The sequence below is a fragment of the Antechinus flavipes genome, chromosome 6 (assembly GCF_016432865.1).
Source record: "Antechinus flavipes isolate AdamAnt ecotype Samford, QLD, Australia chromosome 6, AdamAnt_v2, whole genome shotgun sequence".
In the NCBI taxonomy this organism is placed as follows: domain Eukaryota; kingdom Metazoa; phylum Chordata; class Mammalia; order Dasyuromorphia; family Dasyuridae; genus Antechinus; species Antechinus flavipes.
The window spans coordinates 130177301-130198761 of NC_067403.1; positions in this window are offsets into that span (position 1 = coordinate 130177301).

Sequence of the window (21461 nt, forward strand, 5' to 3'; positions counted from 1 at the left end):
GGCTATCTTGTTTTACCTCTGATCTTACTGGGAATGGTTCTAGTTTATCTCCTTACATGTGGTTTTAAATATATACTACTGATCATTTTAAGGAAAGTCCATTTATTCCTATACACTACTGTTTTTTAATAGGAATGGATATTGGATTTTGTCAAATGCTGTATCCATTGAGATAATCATATGATTATTAGTTTGGTTATTGATATACTCAATTATGCTAATAATTTTCCTAACATTGAACCAGCCCTGTATGCCTGGTATAGATCCTACTTAGTCATGGTGTATTATCCTGGGGTTGATGTGCTGTAATTTCTTTGTTAATATTTATTTTAGATTTTTTATTTTAGATTTTTGCATCAATATTCATTAGGGAAATTGGTCTATAATTTTCTTTTTCTGTTTTGACAGTACTGGTTTAGGTATCAGCACCATATCTGTGTCATAAAAGGAATTTGATAGAATTCCTTCTTTCCCTATTTTTTCAAATAGTTCCAATAGAATTGAAATTAATTGTTCTTCAAATGTTTGGTGGAATTTGCATATAAATCCATCTGGCCCTAGAGATTTTTTTCTTAGGGAGTTGATTAATAGCTTCTTCCATTTCTTTTTCTAAAATGGGACTATTTAAATAATTTATTTCCTCTTCTGTTAATCTGTGCAATCTATATTTTTATAAGTATTCCTCCATTTCTACTCTAGCCTTTTACCTTTACTCTGAATGTATCACTCTGTTTTAAATGTATTTCTTATAAACAACAAATTGTAGAATTCTGGCTTTTAATCTAGTCTGTTACCTGCTTTCATTTTATGGGAGAGTTCATCCCATTCATATTCACAGTTAAATTCCTAATTCTGTATTTCCTGCCATCTTGTTTCCCCCCAGTTATACTTTTCTTTTTCCTTTCCCTCTTTCCCTCCTTTCGAGTATTTTGCTTCTGCCCATCACCTCCCTCAAATAGCCCTCCTCTTTTACTGTCCTTCTCCCTTTCTTATACCTTTCCCCTATAACTTTCCTATAATGGGATACGACAAATTTCTCTGTGAAATTAAATGTATCTGATATTCTCTCTTTGAGCCAAATCAATGCTTATTCCCCTCCCTTCTTTCCCTTGATTGCAATAGTATTTTTTTTGTCTCTTCATGAGATGTAATTTATCCCATTTTTACTCCATTTTCCTTTTCTTCCAATGGATTCATCTTTCCTTTTTTAGTTTCTTTTGAATATCATCACAACAAAATCAAATTATACTTGTACTCTCTAAATATACCCATAACAGAGATATAGATCTCAAGAATTAAACATATCATTTTTCTATATAGAGGTATGAGCTTTTTAATTTTTAAAAGAAAGTTATTTTTTCTTCCCTTTTTACCTTTATATACTTCTTTTGATTTCTGTATTTGAAGATCAAATTTTCTATTCAGCTTTGTTTTTTTCATCAGAAACAAATGAAATTCACCACTGGTTTGTAACCAGGGCAGAGTAGCCTAAGAGCCTCCCAGTAGATTTTCCAGTGAATGGATGCCAAAATGTCCTGGCTCCCTGTGCTGCACTTGTGCTTGGATGTCTCTCCCCTGTCCCTGCTCAATTGAAACAAATATTTTCTGAAGTTCTTCTAAAGAATCTTCTGTTGGAAATTTGTTACACTCCAAATGTTTGTGGGTTCTGTCACTCCAAAACCATTTTAGAGACTTGATCTGGTCTTAATATGAGGGACATTATGAGGAGCTCATATAATGACATGCCTACTTTCTACCATCTTGTCTCCATCCCCTTTCTTGTTGTTTTGTGGTTATATTTATCTAATTTTGAGAGGGGGAAGGTTGAGATCCCCCACTAATATAATTTTGTGTCTATTTTTTCGTGACAACTTCTTTTCTAAAAATCTGGATACTGTACCACTTGGTGCATTGTTTAGTACTGATATTACTTCATTGTCTATGGTAGTTTGTTAAAACAAGATATAGCTTCTTTTCTTATCTCTTCTAATTAGATCTAATTTTCACTTTTGCATAGTATATTCTTCTCTAGCCTTTTCCCTTAATTCAAATGTGCTTTGTAAACAACATATTGTAGGATTCTGTTTTTTAATTCACTCTGCTATCTGCCTCCTTTTTATGGGAGAGTGCTTCCCATTCCCATTCACAGTTATTACTAGCTATGCATTTCCCTCCATCCTATGTTCTACCCTGTATTTTTCTAAGCTGTTGACTCTCTCTTGCATACCTCTTATTTCCTTTCCCATTTTTTTTCTTCTACCTCTCTTAAAAATCTTTTATGAGCGATTCCAAGAAGATTATTGGGTTTGAGACCAATTCATATCCTACCTTGAGCTTTCACATGTGGGCATTTTATCTTCTTCTGAGTTGGTATTTTAGTCTTCCCTCTCATCATAGTAGCTTTCTATAGTCAAGGTTCCTTCCTTTTCTCATTTTTTCCTTCCTTCCTTTCTCCCTCCCTCCCTTCCTTCCCTCCTTGTAATGGGCTGAAGCTTGAGTATCAACTCAGTATGCACTGAGGTCCCAAGCACGTGAGGCTAAATAGTAATTGGACCATACTCTATTAATATATATGCTTGGAGAAAGAATGGCCTCTGCCCACTCTTTGTGCAAGTCCTCATGTATTGTATAGGAAATGACGATTTTAGTGGGTGGAGGCATAGGGGCAGAGAGGGAAGTGGAAAGAGACTGCCGGCTGGCTTCTTGTGGCAGCTGCTCACATTGCTATCATGATCTCCCTTCACCTCTGATGGCTGGGTCCTGTCGCAGCTGCCCATATTGCTATCGCAATCCCCCTTCACCTCAAAAAGAATAAAGATTGAAGATTTTCCCTTAACCTGAATTCCTGACTCCAGCTGATTTTAAAATACGTGGTCATCACATTTGGTGCCCAAGCGTGGGAACCAAGGACCCTACTTTCACTGAAGAAGTCTCTGGTGACCAGGAACTTAGGTGAGTATTGTAATAGACAAACAAAGATCTTATTTTTAAAAAAAAAACTAAACTAGTAACCTTTTTTGGCTGAAATGGGACAGATGCTAGCTAAAGATTCTCCATCCCCACCCCTCCACCCCCATCTAGGAGTGGCATTATAGAAAGCATGCTTAAGCTGATAGAAGAACAAGGACTACTTATAACTTGGGAACAGATAGCTGGACTTCTGGGTACATTAAAATGCACCTCCCTTTGGTTCTTAGAGGAAGAGCAAATCTCTCAAGATAATTGGACACTAATTGGGCAACAGCTCCCCACATATTACAATGAAAATGGTCCTCATTCAATTTCCATCGAGGCATTCTATTTATACAATATAATACAGTTGGCCTTAAAGAACCCTATGATTTAAAGAAGAAAGGAAAAAAGCTCTAGGAATAGCCAAATGGGGAAGCCTGAGATAGAGGAGGAAGACAATGAACAGATTAATGACCATATCCCCACAGGGCATGGAGACTTAAGTGAGGCTCAAGGGTGTGGTGAATCTGAGGCAGCTTCAGCCCCACCTAAGGAGCAGGTTATTGACTCTTCTCCATCAACTCCACCCTCTGGGATGGAGGGAGGAGGGGTAGTGGGGGGGGGCAGTGACAGCACCAGCACCTCCCCCCCAGCATCCAGCTGCTCCTATGACTAGATTGCAAAAGGGACTAATTAAGGCCAAGGCGGAAGGGAGAGATGTAATGGAACTTCAACATCACATTTTTCCTGTAATTCAACAGTTTAATTCTTCAGGTCAAGAAAGTAGAAAATACACTCCTTTTGATATAGAAATCCTCAAAGACCTGAAAAAGGCTTGCACTCCTTATGGGGCTACATCAACTTATGTTACGATGTTATTACAGAATTTGGCTTGTGAAATCTTGACCCTTAAAGACTGGAAATCTATAACCTGGACAAAACTACATGTGGCTTTCTGAATATAGTGAGCTCTGTAAGATACAAGTCTAACAATATAGTCAAAGTGCAGTTCATGCTGCAATCACCTATGACCTACTAACAGATGTAGGCTCCTATGCAGATGTCGCAGTACAGATTAATTATTCCATAGCAGCATATGAGCAAATTGTTAATGCTATCAAAGCGTAGGCTTCTTTCCACAATAAAGACGACAAGGGTGAGGCCTTCATAAAAATAACACAAGGGCCAAATGTACCTTTTGTTGACTTTGTGGGACGTTTGCAGACCTCTATCACAAGAACTAATGGTGAAAATGCAGTAACAGACATTTTGATAAGGCAACTTGCTAAGGAAATGCTAATGAGGTCTTGCAGAAAAATTATACTAGGACTGCGCAAGGATGCTCCTTTAGAGGAGCTCATAAGACACTGTGCCACAGTGGGCACAAATGCCTTTTATAGCCAGGCTATGATGCAGACTTCCCAAGATCCCAATATGGGAAGACAGGGTCCCTTCTGGCAAGGGACTTCCAGAGAGACTTTCAGTGTGCTAAAGTAGGGCATCTGAAAGCTCAATGTTGGTATAGAGACAGAATGAGAAAACAGGGTGGGAAAACAAGACCCAATACCCCATGTCCAAAATGCAACAGAGGCTTCCATTGGGCCTCAGAATGTAGACAGATTCAGGGAAACATGATGAGGGGCCAAGCCCCAGGGCCCCAAGCAAAAAACACCTGGGGCATGATTGCAGCCAATGGTGGACCCAGAGAGTGCCTAGAAGTCCAGTACCCAGACATGACCAATCAGCCAGGAAGACATATGATGGGAGAAAGAGATTACACAATTAATCATCCAGGAAGCAACCTGATGGGAGAAAGGGATTACAATTGGGGAGAATAGAGTTGTATGCAGCTGGGAAAATTGAGATACCCCCTGGAGAGGTGAAATCTGTTCCTCTCCAGCCTCTGGATCCCTTGCCTCCAGGCACAGTAGGCTTGACCATTTCACCTGCTGAGAGCACTTACAAAACAGTGTCCATCCATACACTAATGTGGGAAACTGGGGAATGTGTAGATAATATCCCAGTTAGGGATACAAGTAGACAATGTGTGATGTATCACCCAGGAGAAGTAGTAGCATCAGGTTTACTCATACAGAATCCTAATAAGCAACCTGGTGATAGTTGCCTAGATTCTGACTTCAAGCAACAAAATCCAGGAATAATCTGGACTGCAGCTGTTACAACTGATCATCCTATGTTCATTATCTATGTAAATGGTATACCATTAGAAGGATTGGTAGACACAGGTGCCAAGTGGCCCAGTAACTGGCCAAAGATTAAGGCAGACACCTACATGTCTGGAGTAGGAGGATTAATAGCAGCTGAAGTTAGTGCTGCCCCTGTGAGATGGACTTTTGAAGGCAAAACAGGAGTTTTTACTCCTTTTATAGTTGAAAAAATTCCCATCAATCTGTGGGGAAGAGACGTTTTACAGCAATTAGGGGCAAAAATAAGTACTTTGGTTTTTTAATCAGGGCTACTTTTGAAAGCCTGCCAACACTTTCACCTGTTTCTATCCAATGGAAAACTGATACACCAGTGTGGCTAGAACAGTGGCCCTTAGGTAGCGATAAAATTCAGGCCTTATTAGATATAGTACAGGAGCAACTTGACCAAGGTCACTTACAAACTTCTCTAAGTCCTAGGAATTCCCCAATGTTTGTTGTAAAAAAGAAATCTGGAAAATGGAGGATGCTCACTGATTTAAGAAAAGTGAATGAACAGATGGAAACTATGGGAACTCTTCAGCCTGGACTTCCATCTCCTATTCAGTTGCCTAGCAGGGGTCCTCAAACTTTTTCAGTAGGGGGGCAATTCACTGTCCCTCAAGAGTGTTGGAGGGCCGGACGATAGTAAAAACAAAAACTTTGTTTTGTGGGCATTTAAATAAAAAACCTTCATAGCCCTGGGTGAAAGGGATAAATGCCCTCAGCTGCTGCATCTGGCCTGTGGGCTGTAGTTTGAGGACCCCTGGTAGAGAATGGCCTCTTTGGGTTATAGACATTAATGACTGTTTCTATTCTATCCCTCTAGATAAGGAGAATATGAAAAGATTTGCCTTTTCAAGGCCCAGCTTTAACTTAGCTGAGCCTTATAAAAGATATGAATGGACAATTTTGCCACAGGAATGAAAAACAGCCCTACTATGTGTCAAATGCATGTTGCTGCTGCTCTTACTCCAGTAAGAAAAGCATTTCCAAAAGTTATGTTATTACATTACATGGATGATATATTGGGATGTGCACCTGAGGAACAAATATTAGAAGCATGATTACAAAAGACCATGGAAACACTAAGATACTACAAATTGCACATAGCTCCAGAAAAAAATTCAAAATCATGCTTCTTTTCAATATTTAGGATATGAAGTATATCCTAAGGTGCTCACAGTACAAAAACTTTCCTTAAGAACAGAGAAGCTAAACACTTTAAATGATTTTCAGAAACTGATAGAAGATATCCAAAGGATGTGACCAGTGTTAGGCTTGACTACCTATTAATTGCAACCATTATATGACTTTTAAGGGGAGACAGTGCTTTAAATTCACCACACCAGCTTACAAAAGAAGCTCAAAGGCTTTGAGAAAAGTTGAACTGGCTTTATCCAATGTGATTGAAAGAGTCACTCAAAAACCCTTGAAAATATCAGTTTTTGCCACACAAGAGGCACCCACAGCAGTTCTTCATCAAGGAGACAGTGTGATAGAGTGGGTGAACCTCCCAGCACAACCAGATTAAAGCCTTATTCCTTATTCAGTGCTTGTGGCTAGAATTTTATTAAAGGCCATTAAGTGAGCTGTACAATTATTTGGGACAAGAACTGACAAGATATACCCCTTTTATACCAATACACAAATTAATATATGCTGTGAAACCATCCCAGAGTGGCAAATTTTATTAGCTATGGCTCCAAATTTTACACATGGATCTCCATTAAAGATTATTACATAATTGGTGATGGATTCTTGAAGAAAAAATTTCTAAAGTTCCTCTTAAAGGACCAACTATCTTTACAGATGCATCCAAACATAACTTTTGTGCTGTGAACTCTCGTGACTTAACTTTAAAGAGAGAGTAGTCAGAACTCCTTTTCAGTCCACTCAGCAGAATGAATTGTATGCTATCATTCTAGCTGTTACTTATTATCCAGGAGACATGAATAGAATATTTGATTGGGCCTATTCAGTAGGTGTGATACAAAGAATTGCCACAGCCCAAATAAAATTTGCAGCCTCTAATATACATCAGCTCTTTAAGGAACTTCAAGAGGAAGTGAGAAAGCATCCAGGTAAGATTTATATCTTGCTTGTCCACTCTCATAGTGGACTTCCAGGTCCCATTTTTGATGGTAATTCAAAGGCAGATAGCCTTCTAACTATGTTGGTCAATACTCCTTTTTTCCAAGAAGCCCAGGCATCTCATTCTAAAAATCATCAGGCTGCTTGAGCTTTATGTTTAATTTGGAATAACAAGTGAGGAAACTAGGAGCATAGTAAAAGCCTGTATGGCTTGCCTTCCTTTCACACTCCTACACTGCCTCCAGGGAAGAACCCTCGGGGTTTGAGACCCAATGAAATCTGGCAAATGGATGTGACCCATTATAAATCTTTTGGTTGTTTGTCTTTTATCCACGTTGTGGTAGACACCTTTTCAGGATTCACTTTTGCAATACCAGCAGCAAAAGAGACAGCCTGAGTGGGGACTGAATTCCTCACACAAGCATTTGCCATTATGGGTGTGCCACAAGCAATAAAAACAGACAATGGTCCTGCATATACTTTCAAACATTTTACACACTTTTGTGCACAGTATAAGATTTTACACACCACTGGCATGCCTTTTAATCCTCAAGGACAGGCAATAGTAGAGAGGAGAAACAGAGACATTAAGATGCTCCTCCAAAAACAAAAGAAAGGGAGAGCCACAGGCAATCCTAGAGAACTAGTAAATCTAACCCTTTATACTATTAACTTCTTGATTTTTGACAAAGATACACTGACTCTGGCAGACAGGTTTTATAACCCACTGGAAGGGCAGTGTCCAGTGCAAGCAGCTCCACTGTCTTTAGATAATTGCCAGGTGATGTGGAGAGACCCAGAAAGTGGTGAATGGAAGGGACCAGATAGGCTAACTGCTTCAGGGAGAAGGTTTGCTTGTATCTCTACAGGTGGAGAAGGAATCAGATGGGTGCCAACGAGCCGTATTCACCTTGTCCATCACAGAGAGATGGAGCAGACCCTTGAAATGAGGGAGAAGACCCAAGAAATATCAAGTGGTTCTGTTGCTGATTGTGCTCATCATTGAGAGAGCGTGGTATTTATGGCGTTTGACTCATGGAATTCAAAAATGGTTGGACTTGAAAATCCTCAGGAATCATTGGATTCTCTGAGACATAAGACTTGAAAGCCCTCAGGAATCATTAGATTTTCTGAGAAATGATAAGACTGTTACAGGACTTCAAAATCTGCTGGAATCATTGGATTCCCTAACACATAAAAAATTTTTTGCAGGACTTCAAAAACTTGGGATCATTGGATTCCCTGATATGGGAAGCAATGGACAATAGATTGGTTTTGGACTATCTCTTGGCTGCTGAAGAAGGCGTATGTGTGATTGCTGTTTACATACCTTCCTTCTAGGATTTCTGACACTCTTTTACAACACCATGTTGATTTATATTGTTTGTTATGCCACTATTTGCATGTACAATTCATGTTTGTTACACCACATTGAGCCTGCATTGACTGAGGTGAGGGTCATCACTAATAGCCTCTGCCTTATTGCTGTGTGCTTGTGTGATACCTCCCATGCTGATGGGTTTGTATATAATAAGACCCTTCAGCCCAGAAACCCGCTAGCAACCCCCACTTCCCTTTGGTGCTTTTCACCTCCCTTCCTGAGAAGTTGGGGGGTTGTGATCACCTCCTTTTCAGTGCTTTTACCTACTTTCCTGAGAAGTCAGGGAGGGTGTAATCACCTCCCCTTGGGGACTCTGACCTCCCTGAGGAGTTAGGGATGGCATGGCCACCTGTGTTCTAAAGCAAAAGAAAGCTGGAGATGTAATGGGCTGAAGCTCAAGTTGATGCACTGAGGTCCCAAGCATGTGAGGCTAAATAGTAATTGGACCATACTCTTAATATATATGCTTGGAAGAATGGCCTCCACCCACTCTTTGTGCAAGTCCTGATGTGTTGTATAGGAAATGATGATTTTGGTGGGTGGAGGCAGAGGTGCGGAGAGAGAAGAAGAAAGAGACTGCTGGCTGGCTTCTCTTGTCACAGCTGTTCACATTGCTATCGTGATCTCCCTTCACCTCTGCTGGCTGGGTTCTGTCGCAGCTGCCCATATTGCTATTGCAATCCCCTTCACCTCACAAAAGAATAAAAATTGAAGATTTTCTCTTAACCTGAATTTTTAAAATATGCAGTCATCACATCTCCATTCCTTCCTCTCCCCCCTCTTTCCCTCCTCTGTCCCTTCCTTCCTCCATCTCTTCCTTGCCCTCCTTCCCTCCCTCCTTCCTTCTTTTTTCCTTCCTTCCTTCCTTCCTTCCTTCATTCCTTCCTTCCTTCCTTCCTTCCTTCCTTCCTTCCTTCCTTCCTTCCTTCTTTCCTTCCTTCCTTCCTTTTCTTCTTTTCCTTCCTTCCTTCCTTCCTTCTTCCTTCCTTCCTTCTTCCTTCCTTCTTCCTTCCTTCCCTTCCTTCCTTCCTTCCTTCCTTTTCTTCTTTTCCTTCCTTCCCCCTTCCTTCCCTTATTTCCCTTTTTCCTTCCTTCCTCTTTCCTACTTTCTTTCTTTCCTTCCTTCCTTCCTTCCTTCCTTCCTTCCTTCCTTCCTTCCTTCCTTCTTTTTCTTCCTTCCTTCTTTCCTTCTTTTCCTTCCTTCCTTCCTCCCTCTTCTGAGTTGGTATTTCAGTCTTCCCTCTCATCATAGTAGCTTTCTACAGTCAAGATTCCTTCTTTTTCTTATTTTTTCCTTCCTCCCTCTCTCCCTCCCTCTCTTCCCTGCCCTCCTTCCCTCCTTCCTTACTTCCTCCCTTCTCCTTCCTTCCCTTGTTTCCCTCCTTCCTTCCTTTGACCTTTCTTCCTTCTTCCTTTTTTCCTTCTCCCTTCCTTCCTTCCTCTCTTTCTTCCTGCCTCCCTCCCATCTCTTTTTTCTCCTATTCTTCTCTTCTCTTTTCTTTCCCTCCTCCCTTTCATACTTTCTCCCTTTCTTTCCTTCCCCCTTCCATCACTCCTTCCTTCCTTCCCTCCTTCTTCCCTTATTTTACTTCTCCCTTCCTTCCTCCTTTCCTTTCCTGTAAAGGTCTAAAACTCTTAAAAGATGTGCTTGAATCAGACAGTGGAGCACTTAAGGCTAATTACCTATTGGACAATAACTCTCTTAGCATATGTTTGGAATTTCTCTTTTCACAGTTGATGCTAGCTCAATGCTTGGGGTTAAGAGAATTGTAGGAAAGGATTAGGGGGTGGAGTGAGAAAGGTGAGAGAACTTCACTTCTTTCCCTTCTCCCTTCCTTCCTCCCTGCCTTCCTTCCTTCCCCCCTTCCTTCCTTCCTCTTTCCCTTCCTCCCACCCTCCCTTCCCCTTTTACTCCCTTCCTTTCCTTCTCTTTTTCATCCCTCCTCCCTTCCTTCTTTTCTACTTTTCATCTTTGCTCCCTTCCTTCCCTCCCACTTATTTCTCTTCTTCCTCCTCTCCCTCCTTCCTTCCTTTCCCCTTCCTCCCTTCCGTTCTCCCTTCTTACCCTCTTCCCTTACTTTCCTTTTCTCTTTGCTTTCTTCCTTTCCCTTCCTTTCATCCTTCCCTTCTTTCTTCCTTCCCTCCTCCCTTCCTTCCTCCTCCTTTCCTTCCCTTCTCTTCTCCTTTCCTTGCCTCTTCCCTTCCTTCCTTTCCTGCTCTCTTCCTTGTGATCTTTCTTCTTTCCAATCTCCTTGCTTCCTTCTTTTTTCCTTCCTTCCTTACCTTTCTCCTTTCCTTTCTTCCCTCCCTCTTCCTTTCTTCTCTTCTTAGCTTTTCCCCTTTTTTCCTTGCCTTTTCATTTCCTTCACTCCTCTGTTCCTTTGCCCTTTTTTCCTTCCTCCCTTCCTTCCTTCCTTCCTTCCTTCCTCCCTTCCTTTCTGTCTCCCTTCCTTCCCTCCTTCCTTCTTTCTTGTCTTCTCTCTTCCATCCTTCCTCCCTTCTATACTTCCTCCCTTCCTTCCTTCTCCCTTCTATCACTCCTCCCTTCCTTCTCTCCTTTCTTTCTTATTTCCCTTCTCCCTTTTTCCTTCTTCCCTCCTTCCTTCCCCCTTCCTTCCTTCCTCTTTCCCTTCCTCCCACCCTCCCTTCCCCTTTTACTCCCTTCCTTCCTTCTCTTTTTCATCCCTCCTCCCTTCCTTCTTTTCTACTTTTCATCTTTGCTCCCTTCCTTCCCTCCCACTTATTTCTCTTCTTCCTCCTCTCCCTCCTTCCTTCCTTTCCCCTTCCTCCCTTCCGTTCTCCCTTCTTACCCTCTTCCCTTACTTTCCTTTTCTCTTTGCTTTCTTCCCTTTCCCTTCCTTTCATCCTTCCCTTCTTTCTTCCTTTCCTCTCCCCTTCCTTTCCTCCTCCTTTCCTTCCCTTCTCTTCTCCTTTCCTTGCCTCTTCCCTTCCTTCCTTTCCTGCTCTCTTCCTTGTGATCTTTCTTCTTTCCAATCTCCTTGCTTCCTTCTTTTTTCCTTCCTTCCTTACCTCTCTCCTTTCCTTTCTTCCCTCCCTCTTCCTTTCTTCTCTTCTTAGCTTTTCCCCTTTTTTCCTTGCCTTTTCATTTCCTTCACTCCTCTGTTCCTTTGCCCTTTTTTCCTTCCTTCCTTTTTCTTTCCCCCTTCCTTCCTTCCTCCCTTCCTTTCTGTCTCCCTTCCTTCCCTCCTTCCTTTCTTTCTTGTCTTCTCTCTTCCATCCTTCCTCCCTTCTATACTTCCTCCCTTCCTTCCTTCTCCCTTCTATCACTCCTCCCTTCCTTCCTTCCTTCCTCTCTTTCTTACTTCCCTCCTCCCTCCTTTTCTTTCTTCCCTCCTTCCTTCCCCCCTCCTTCCTTCCTCTCTCCTTCCTTCCTCATTTCCTTTCCTCCTTCCTCCCTTCCTTCATTCCCTCCCTCCTCCCTTTCTTCTTTCCCCCTTCCTTCCCTCCTCCTTTCCTTCCCTTCTCTATTCCTTTGCCCTTTCTTCCTTGCTCCCTTTTTCCTTCTCCTTTCCTTCCTTCCTCCCCTTTTCCTGCATCCCTCCCTTTCCTCCTTCCTCCTTTCCTTCTTCTTTCTTTCTTCCCTTCTCCCTTCCATCCTTCCTCCCTCCCTTCCTTTCTCTTTTTCATCCCTTCTCCCTTCCTTCCCCTTTTCTTCTTTCCCTCCTTTGTTGCTTCCTTTCTTCCTTCCTTCCTTTCCTCCTCTCTTCCTTCCCTTCCACTTCTTTGTCTTCTTCCTTTCTTCCCTCTTCCCTTCTTTTCCTCCTTCCTTTGTTCCCCCTCCATTCCTTCTCTTTTCCCTTTCTTCCCTCCTCCTCCTTCTTTTCCTCTCTCCTTCCTTCCCTCCTCTTTTCCTTACCTGGCCTCTTTCTTTCCTTCCTTCCTCTCTTTCTTACTTCCCTCCTCCCTTCCCTCTGTCCTTTCTTCTTTCCATCCTTCCTTCCTTCCTTGTTTCTTCCCTTCCTTCCTTCCCTCCTCCTTTCTTCCTTCCCTCCTCTTTTCCTTCCTTTGCCCTTCCTTTCTTCCTCCCTTTTTTCTTACCCATTTCTTCCTTCCTCCCTTTCTTCCTGCTTCCCTTCCTCCCCTCTTTCCTCCCTTTCTTCCCTTCTCCTTTCCATCTCTCCTCCCTTCTATCCTTTCTCCCTCTCTTCCCCCTTTCTTCCTTCCCTCCTACTTCTTCCCCTTTCTTCTTCTCTCCTTCCTTCTTTCTTTCTTCTCTTCTTCCTTCCTTCCTTCCTTCCTTTCTTCCTTCCTTCCTTCCTTTCTTTCTTTCTTTCTTTCTTTCTTTCTTTCTTTCTTTCTTTCTTTCTTTCTTTCTTTCTTTCTTTCTTTCTTTCTTTCTTTCTTTCTTTCCTTCTTTTCTTTCTTCCTTCCTCCTCCTTAGCTTACCTTTTCCTTCCTTCCTTCTTCCTTCTTTTCCTCTCTTCTTTCTTCCCTCCTTCCTACTTTTTCCTTCCTTCCTTCCCTCTTCCATCCCTCCTTCCTTCTTTTCTTCCTTCCCTTCCTTCACTTTTTCCTTCCCCCTTCCTTCCCTCCACCATTCTTTCTCTCCTCCCTTCCTTCTTTCTTCCTTTCTTTCCCTTCTCCCTTCCTTCCTCTCCCCATTCCTTCCTTCCCCCTTCCTTCCCATTTTCCTCCCTTCTTCCCCTTCTCCTTTCCATCTCTCCTCCCTTCTATCCTTTCTCCCTCTCTTCCCCATTCTTCCTTCCCTCCTACTTCTTCCCCTTTCTTCTTCTCTCCTTCCTTCTTCTTTCTTCTCTTCTTCCTTCCTTCCTTCCTTCCTTCCTTCCTTCCTTCCTTCCTTCCTTCCTTCCTTCCTTCCTTCCTTCCTTCCTTCCTTTCTTTCTTCTTTCTTTCTTTCTTTCTTTCTTTCTTTCTTTCTTTCTTTCTTTCTTTCTTTCTTTCTTTCTTCTTTCTTTCTTTCTTTCTTTCTTTCTTTCATCTTCCTTCCTTCCTCCTCCTTAGCTTACCTTTTCCTTCCTTCCTTCTTCCTTCTTTTCCTCTCTTCTTTCTTCCCTCCTTCCTACTTTTTCCTTCCTTCTCTCTCCCATACCTCCTTCCTACTTTTCTCCCTTCTTCCCTTCCTTCACTTTTTCCTTCCCCTTCCTTCCCTCCACCATTCTTTCTCTCCTCCCTTTCTTCTCTCCTTCCTTTCTTTCCCTTCTCCCTTCCTTCCTCTCCCCATTCCTTCCTTCCCCCTTCCTTCCCATTTTCCTCCCTTCTTCCCCTTCTCACTTCTATTTCTCCTCCCTTCCTTCTTTTCTCCTTTCCATCCCTGCTCTCTTCTTCCCTCCTGCTTATTTCTCTTCTTTCTCCTCTTCCTCCTTCTTTCCTTTCCTCTCCTTTCCTTCCTCCTCCCTTCCTTCCCTCTTCCCTTACTTTCCTTCCCTCTTCCCTTTTTTCCTTTTCCCTTCCTTCCATCCATTCCTTCTTTTCTTTTCTCTCCCCTTCCTTCCCTCTCCTTTCCTTCTCTTCTCTTTTCCTTTCCTTTTCCCTTCCTTCTTCCTCCCTTCCTTTCTTTCTTCCTTTCTTCTTTACCATCCCTCCTTCCTTCTTTCTTTCTTCCCTTCCTTCTCTCCCTCCTCCCTCCTTTTCTTTCTTCCCTCCCTCCTCCTTTTCTTCTCTCCACTTTTCTTCCATTTTCATTTCCTTCCCTCTGCTGTTCCTTTGCCTTTTCTTCCTTCCTCCCTTTTTCTTTTCCCCTTCCTTCCTTCCTCCCTTTTTCCTGCCTCTTTCCTTCCCTCCTTCCTTTCTTTCTTGTCTTCTCTTTTCCATCCCTCCTTCCTTCTATACCTCCTCCCTTCCTTTCCTTCTCCCTTCCTTCTCTTCTTCCTTTCTTATTTTTCTTATCCCTTCCTTCCTTCCTCCCTCCCTTCTTTTCTTCATCTCTCCCTTCCTTCCTCCTCTTCTTCCCTCCTTCCTTCCATCCCTCCTCCCTTCCTTTCTTTTTTCCTCTCTTTTTTCCTTCTGCTCTCCCTTCCCTTCCTTTCTTCCTCCCTTCTCCTTTCTATCCCTCTTCCCTTCCATAACTCCTCCCTTCCTTCCTTCTTTCTTCCCTTCCTTCCATTTGCCTTCCTTCCTTCCTCTCTCCCTTACTTTCTCTCTTCTATCTTTTCTTCCTTCCTCCCTCCTCTCTTTCTTTCTTCCTTCCTCCCTTTTTCCTGCCTCTTTCCTTCCTTCTCTGTCCCTTTGCCTTTTCTTCCTTCCTCCCTTTTTCCTTCCCCCTTCCTTCCTTTCTTTCCTTCCCTCTTCCATCCCTCCTCTTCCTTTCTATCCCTTCTCACTTCCTTCCCTTCTTCCTCCCTTCTTCCCCTTCTCCCTTCCTTCCTTCCCCCTTCCTTCCTTCCTCTCTCCCTTCCTTACTCCCCTACTTCCCGCCTTTCTTTCTTCCTTCCTTCTCCCTTACATCCCTACTCTTTTCTTTCCCTCCTTCCTTCCTTCAGCCCTTTTTTCTTTGCTCTTTTCCTTTCCTCTTTCCTCCCTTCCTTCCTTCCTTCCCTCTCCTTTCCTTCTCTTCTCTTTTCCTTTCCTTTTCCCCTTCCTTCTTCCTCCCTTCCTTCTTTCTTCCTTCCTTCCTTCCTTCCCCCTTCCTTCCTTCTTTCCTTCCTTCCTCCTCTTCTTCCTCCTTCCTTCCTTCCTTCCTTCCTTCCTTCCTTCTTCCTTCCTTCTTTCCTTCCTTCTTTCCTTCCTTCCCTTCTATTCTCCTCCCTTCCTTCCCTCCTTCTTTCCCTCTTCCCCCCATTTTCCCCCTCCTTCCTTCCTTTATTTTTTTCTATTCTATTTTATGACTTTTAAAGTTAAAGTCTTTTGCTAGGGCAGAGGAAATGCTGTCCAATCAAGTTTCTTATGCAGATTTGGACCTTAGATTTGAGCAGAGGGGCCTCTTATGTTTGGTGTATTGCTCAGAGCAGTGGGGTAGCCCAATCCAGTCTTGCCTAATGTTGCCTGGTTTTCTGGGCTGGCAATTTGCCTTCTTCACTGGGACTGGAGTCAGCCTCATTGGTCTGCTGCGCTACTGTTTTACTGAGCTGAGACCTAGAATCTCAGTTATTGATCTGAAGTGATTAAGACCATTTCACTGGCTTTGCAGGAAACTTCTTAGCTGAGCTGTACACTCCTTTTGCCCAGTAAGATTGATCTTTCTTCAAGTCCTTTCAAATTATCTTGAACTGGAAAATTGTTTTATTTCAACTCTTCAAAGGTTCTAAGATTGATTTCATGTTTATAAGGAAGCTTCCTTGGTGCCCTCCATTATCCTGTCACCACCACAAGGAGTTATAATTTGTGATTTTATAAGTCAATACATACCCTGCAGAGATCTGTTTCTATTGATACCACCAATCTAGACAGTTCTCTAAAATGGTAAACTAGAGATAGAGTGCTTACCTACGCCCTAGGAATGGCATTTCTTCATCCAGTTATTTGTTACATGGATAAAAGTGCAAATCCACTTACATCGTATCTCCCAAAGCTAGGGCTCAAATGGGTTGCTTGTTGCAAGGATAGCATGATTGCTTGGTGAGACACAGGTTTTGAGTACATGTTTTTTTTTTTTTTTTTTGGTTGACTGTCTAGCACAACTTATGAAACAGAGTTTTATTTATTATGTATGCTTACCTGGGTAGAGAATGAGTCTATATTTTAGTGATAGATCAGTCAGAGATTCTCTTAACAAGTTTTGACAAGTTGAGTTCAGAGATGAAGCCAATGTTCATAGAAAATATTTATTCATTCAGAGAATAAAACAGCTCTTTTAAAGTATGTAAAGTAAAAGAAATTGATATAACTTCATTTTGACTGCAAAAGATCAAATTTAAAATATTGGGTGGAAGTTGATAGAAAGACAAATTTAGTCACAATGGGAAGAAAACCATCGTGCAATAGTTTGCTTTAGGAGATATTGTGAATTCATCATCATAAAACATCTTCAGGAGAAAATTTATTAAGCCCTTGAGGGGATATAGTAGAAGACATTTTCTGTAAGGGACACATGTGTATTAGATCAGATTGACTCTGAAGTCATCAATAGCTCAGAAATTCTGATTGAGTGACTTTCTGATAATAATGAGCCTATAGGACTGAGGTACTTGTCCAGAAGAAAATTTATTTTCCTAGTCTAGCCAGGCAGGAGAAATCTTAGCTTTATACCCCACTCTATCTAGCTTTGTCCAATCATGCAATAAGATTTTATAAGAACCTTTTTAGTAGATGGCACTGTTCTGAAAATAGGATGATTAACCTGGGTATTTTATTGAGCTCTTTTAAGAAGATTATTGCTTTTGATGTGATTTTTAAAAATCTGTTTAAAAAATTATGAGCCTGATTTCCTTTGGGGCCTAGCCACATAGATGAATATTGATCTTTCCGAATGGCTTCTTTAGAGTAGGGTTCTTAGCCTTTTTGTGTATGACATGGAGCTATTAAGTCAATCTGGTGATGTCAGACTCCTCACAATATTTTTAAATAGCCACAGTAAAGTTTGTAGGCTATAAAAAACCCAACATTGATAACCGCTTGAAATAGCTTCAAATTGTATTACTCTTTCTAGGCCTCAATTCTTTGTCCCTCCTTAGCAAAAGAATTCAATCTATTTCATTTAAATCTCTTTGAAGTATCCCAGAAAGTTCAAGGAAGTCTCATGTCAACATCTGAACTGTCTAAACTAAGAATTCTTACCATGGATTCCAAGAACTGGTTTTGAAAATATCTTTATCATTGCATTTCAATATATTTGGTTAGAGCATTTTGTAATACCAAATGACTAATAGGAAGCAGGAAAGTAAGGAAGCAAGTAGGAAGATATTTAATGCACTAATCTTGCCTGTGTGGAAGCAAGCTTGGTATGTTTTTCTCAATCTCCATGTTGATGCTTAAAGTATTTACTTATTTGTTCTTTGCTTAAGTTCTTTCAATAACAGGTGACTTACATATTTATAGAATTTTCTCTATCCTAAATTTTTAATTATCTGTCATAGTGTTGGGCACATAGTAGGTATGCAATAAATATTTGATTAGTTGGCTTTGGCTTGTATTCGTATCTTATATTTAGTTGTCCTCTCACAATTTTTATGCATCTGCATTTACCAATAGTAAATTCTCTTTGTGTATGTTTACTGAAATTCTTTGTCTGTTAGCAGCTAATTGAATTGGCATAATTTCATGTAAAATAAGCCACCCATAGTAACAATGTGATCACCCTATTATATAATATCCCAAACTTGTGACTGCTATTCTTTGTTTTGCTTTGTGAGTTAATTCACAACAGAACCATAATGGATTAAGTAAACCTTCTGATGGGAAATACCTTGATTCAAAGCATGGTTTGATATCCTCTTTGTTACTTAAAATATAATTAATACATTTGTTCTTGATTCAAATGAAAAATAATAACAGCTGGCATTTATTTAACATGTTAAGGTTTTCAGAACACTTTACAAATATTATTTCATTTGATCCTCATAATAATTCTGGGAGTAACTGCTATTAGCATTCCCACTTCACAGTTGAGGAAACAAAAATTTAGATAGGAAAAGTATCTTGTCCAGATCTCACAACTAATAAGTATCTGACATTGGATTTGAATTCAGTTCTAGTAATCCATAAAATAACTACAAGATTGATCTTATAAACTTGTAAGATCCTTATCAGATATGAGTATTGATTATTTTTTATTGTCTAGGTGAAACTATTCTTAACTCAACCTGAGCTGGTATTAAAAATAAGTGAACTGTCACCTTTCTGGTGTGACATGAAAGATACAACTGAAGAGTTCCTGTTCTCTCAAATATCTCTTATGCAGTATCTGAGATTCTCACCCTTAATTTTTTGGGGATTTTCACAAAGGCATACAGGCTTTCCAGAATCCCCCATCAAAAGCAAAATTTCTTGAAAAGGAAGATATTAAACCTTTTTTTTTGGGGGGGGGAGCTTTGTGACTTTATTGCCATTGTGGGTAGTAGTTTCTAAAATATGGTATACTTACCTCAGTGGACACACAAAATAATTCTCTTGAGTGAGAGGAGAAGATATTAGAATTGCTATTCATAATTTTAATCTAAAAATAAGAAAGATGAAGCTTTACTAATATTTAGTATATGGATTGACAATTGTATCCTCATTTTGTCTGCCTCTGAGATGATCGTGTTTCATGTTAGCTATATTGGCTATGCTGTGGGAAGAGTAGAAGTTCCTAATGGGAAGAGTTGACCATAGTTCACTCACTCATTTGTCCATTTTCAGTACTCTAGTAAAGTTTATGCCTGCCCAGTTAAATTGAATTACATTATTATGTTATATTACATTACATTATTTAATTATAATTCTATTAACTACTATGAAATGTAAAATAACTTTAAAAGAAACCACAGTTGAAGAGTATACTCACAATTGAATAAGGGAACAGGAAAATGGAAGAATTGATGATTATATTCCTAATCAATCATGTTGACAATCAGATCACATATGACAGGAAGTTGGCTCAAAAGTTCAAAATTATCAAAGCTATATGAAATATGGATTTTTCACATTTTATGATTAATTATAAACCTTGCTTGAAGTATATAGTGTGTTTAGAGGTATTAGTTAATGAAGCCAATTTTTGACTAGCAAGACATTTAGAAACATCCATTATAGCTGAAAATAATTTAGTATCTATAAAATTCAGTTATCTGCACATTAAAAAATGCAAAATTTGGAAGAAGAATTTTAACCAGTTTAAAAATCTTTCAAATGAAAAATTTCAGCTTATTTTGAACCTATTTGCTAAAAATAAAAAAAAAGTATTAGTTTTCTATTAATTTGCAAGAACAAATATTTGGTATCAAGAAAGATAAAAATTTAATGGCCAAATTTCTTTGTATAATTGGTCGAAGGGATTGGAAAACAACGATCATGTTAGCATATAAAATTTAGTTTCAATTGGACATATGAATCTTTATGTTTCTTTTCCCCCATTTTCCCATGTCAGAAAATCTAATTTTAAAATACACTGACTTAGAACAAGATCTTTAAATTGATGCATTATAAAGAGTTAAACCAAGATTTAAAAAAATGGGACCTTTAAACAGATCGTGTTTTTTTTTTTTAAATGTTATTATTAATACCAATATTTTAGTAAGAAAAAGGATTTTGACAATGAATACAATTAAATAAAATTATTTTAAAATATTGTTTTTTATCTTTATTGTATAGTCTTTCTATTTATTTATTTAATATATTTTGCCCAGTTACATTTAAAACAAACCTTTTTTTTTTACATTTGTTTAAAAATTTTTTCAACTCTAGGTTCTCTCCCTTATCCTCGCCCACAATTAAGAAATCACATATGAAACTATACAAAACATTTCCATGAAAGGTCAAGTTGTGAAAGAAAACATAGATCTCTTTCCCTAATGAAAATAAAAATCCTCTAGAAAAATTAAATTTAAACCAAAGAGAGAGGTAGAGAAAAAAAAGAGAGAGAATGCTTTAATCTATATTCAGACACAATCAGTTCCTTCTTTGAGTATGGACAGGATTTTTTTTTTTTATTATTATTATAGGTCCTCATTGCTATTACTTTGTATGCAGTACATTTTACTTTGCTTGAGTTTATGGAGAACTTTCTAGATTTTTTTTTTCTGAGAGCATCTTATCCCTCATTTCCCATAGAAAAATAACATTCCATCACAAATATATATATATATATATATACATATATTGTTTTGTTTATTGGTTTATTGCAACATTCCCCAACTGATGAGCATCCCTCAATTTTCAATTTTTTTTTTTTTTTTTGCTGTGAAAAGAAAGCTGCTATGAATATTTTTGTACATATAGGCCATTTTCTTTTTTTTTTTTTTCGAATTTCTTTTGTTATTCATGTCTAGTAGTGGAGGTGTTAGGTCAAAGGATATGCATGAGTTTATTATAGCCCTTTGGGCAGAGATCATATCTTTTGATCAAGTGGGGCACAGCTTTCATTTTTTATAAATTTTATAAATTCTATGTTTGAAAAAAATGAAACTTTATCAGATAAACTTGCTTTAAAATTCTTTTTACCATTACTATCATTAACTTTCGTCTCTTTTCAAAAGTGTTTTGATATTGACCATTCCTTGCCCCAGTATGCCTTCTCTTTTATCATCTTCCCATATCCCATTTCCCTCCTGTTTTCCTGCAAGGTAAGATAGATTTCTATATCCATGTTGAGATTGTATATTATTTCTTATTTATGACAATTCTGATGAGAGTAAGGTTCACTCATTCCCCCTTTCCTCCCCCTCTTCCTTTCCATTAGAAAAAGGTTTTTCTTGCCTCTTTTTTAATGGCACATAATTTGTGCCATTCTTCTTTTCCCTTTCCTTTTCTTCCAGTATATTCCTCTCTCATCCCTTAATTTCATCATATAAAAAAGATATTATCCTTTTATATTCAACTCACATCTATGCCCTCTGTCTATATATGCTTTTTCTTACTGTCATAATAATAAGAAAGTTCTAATGAGTTATAAGCATCAATCTTCCATGTAGGGATTTAAACAGACAAATCTTAATAAGTCCCTTATGATATTATTTACCTGACTACCTCCTTATGCTTTTTCCAGAATCCTGTATTTGGGAGAGAAAAAAAAATAGAAAAAAGAAGTGAACATAGCATGCTTTGATTTACATTTCACCTCCATAGTTCTTTTTCTGGATGCAGATGTCATTTTCTGTCCAAAGTTTATTAAGATTGCTTTGGATCACTAAACCACTGAGAAGAACCAAGTATTTCTAGTTGATCATCACACATCCTTGAGTGTGTGCAAAGTATTCTTAGTTCTGCTTGTTTTG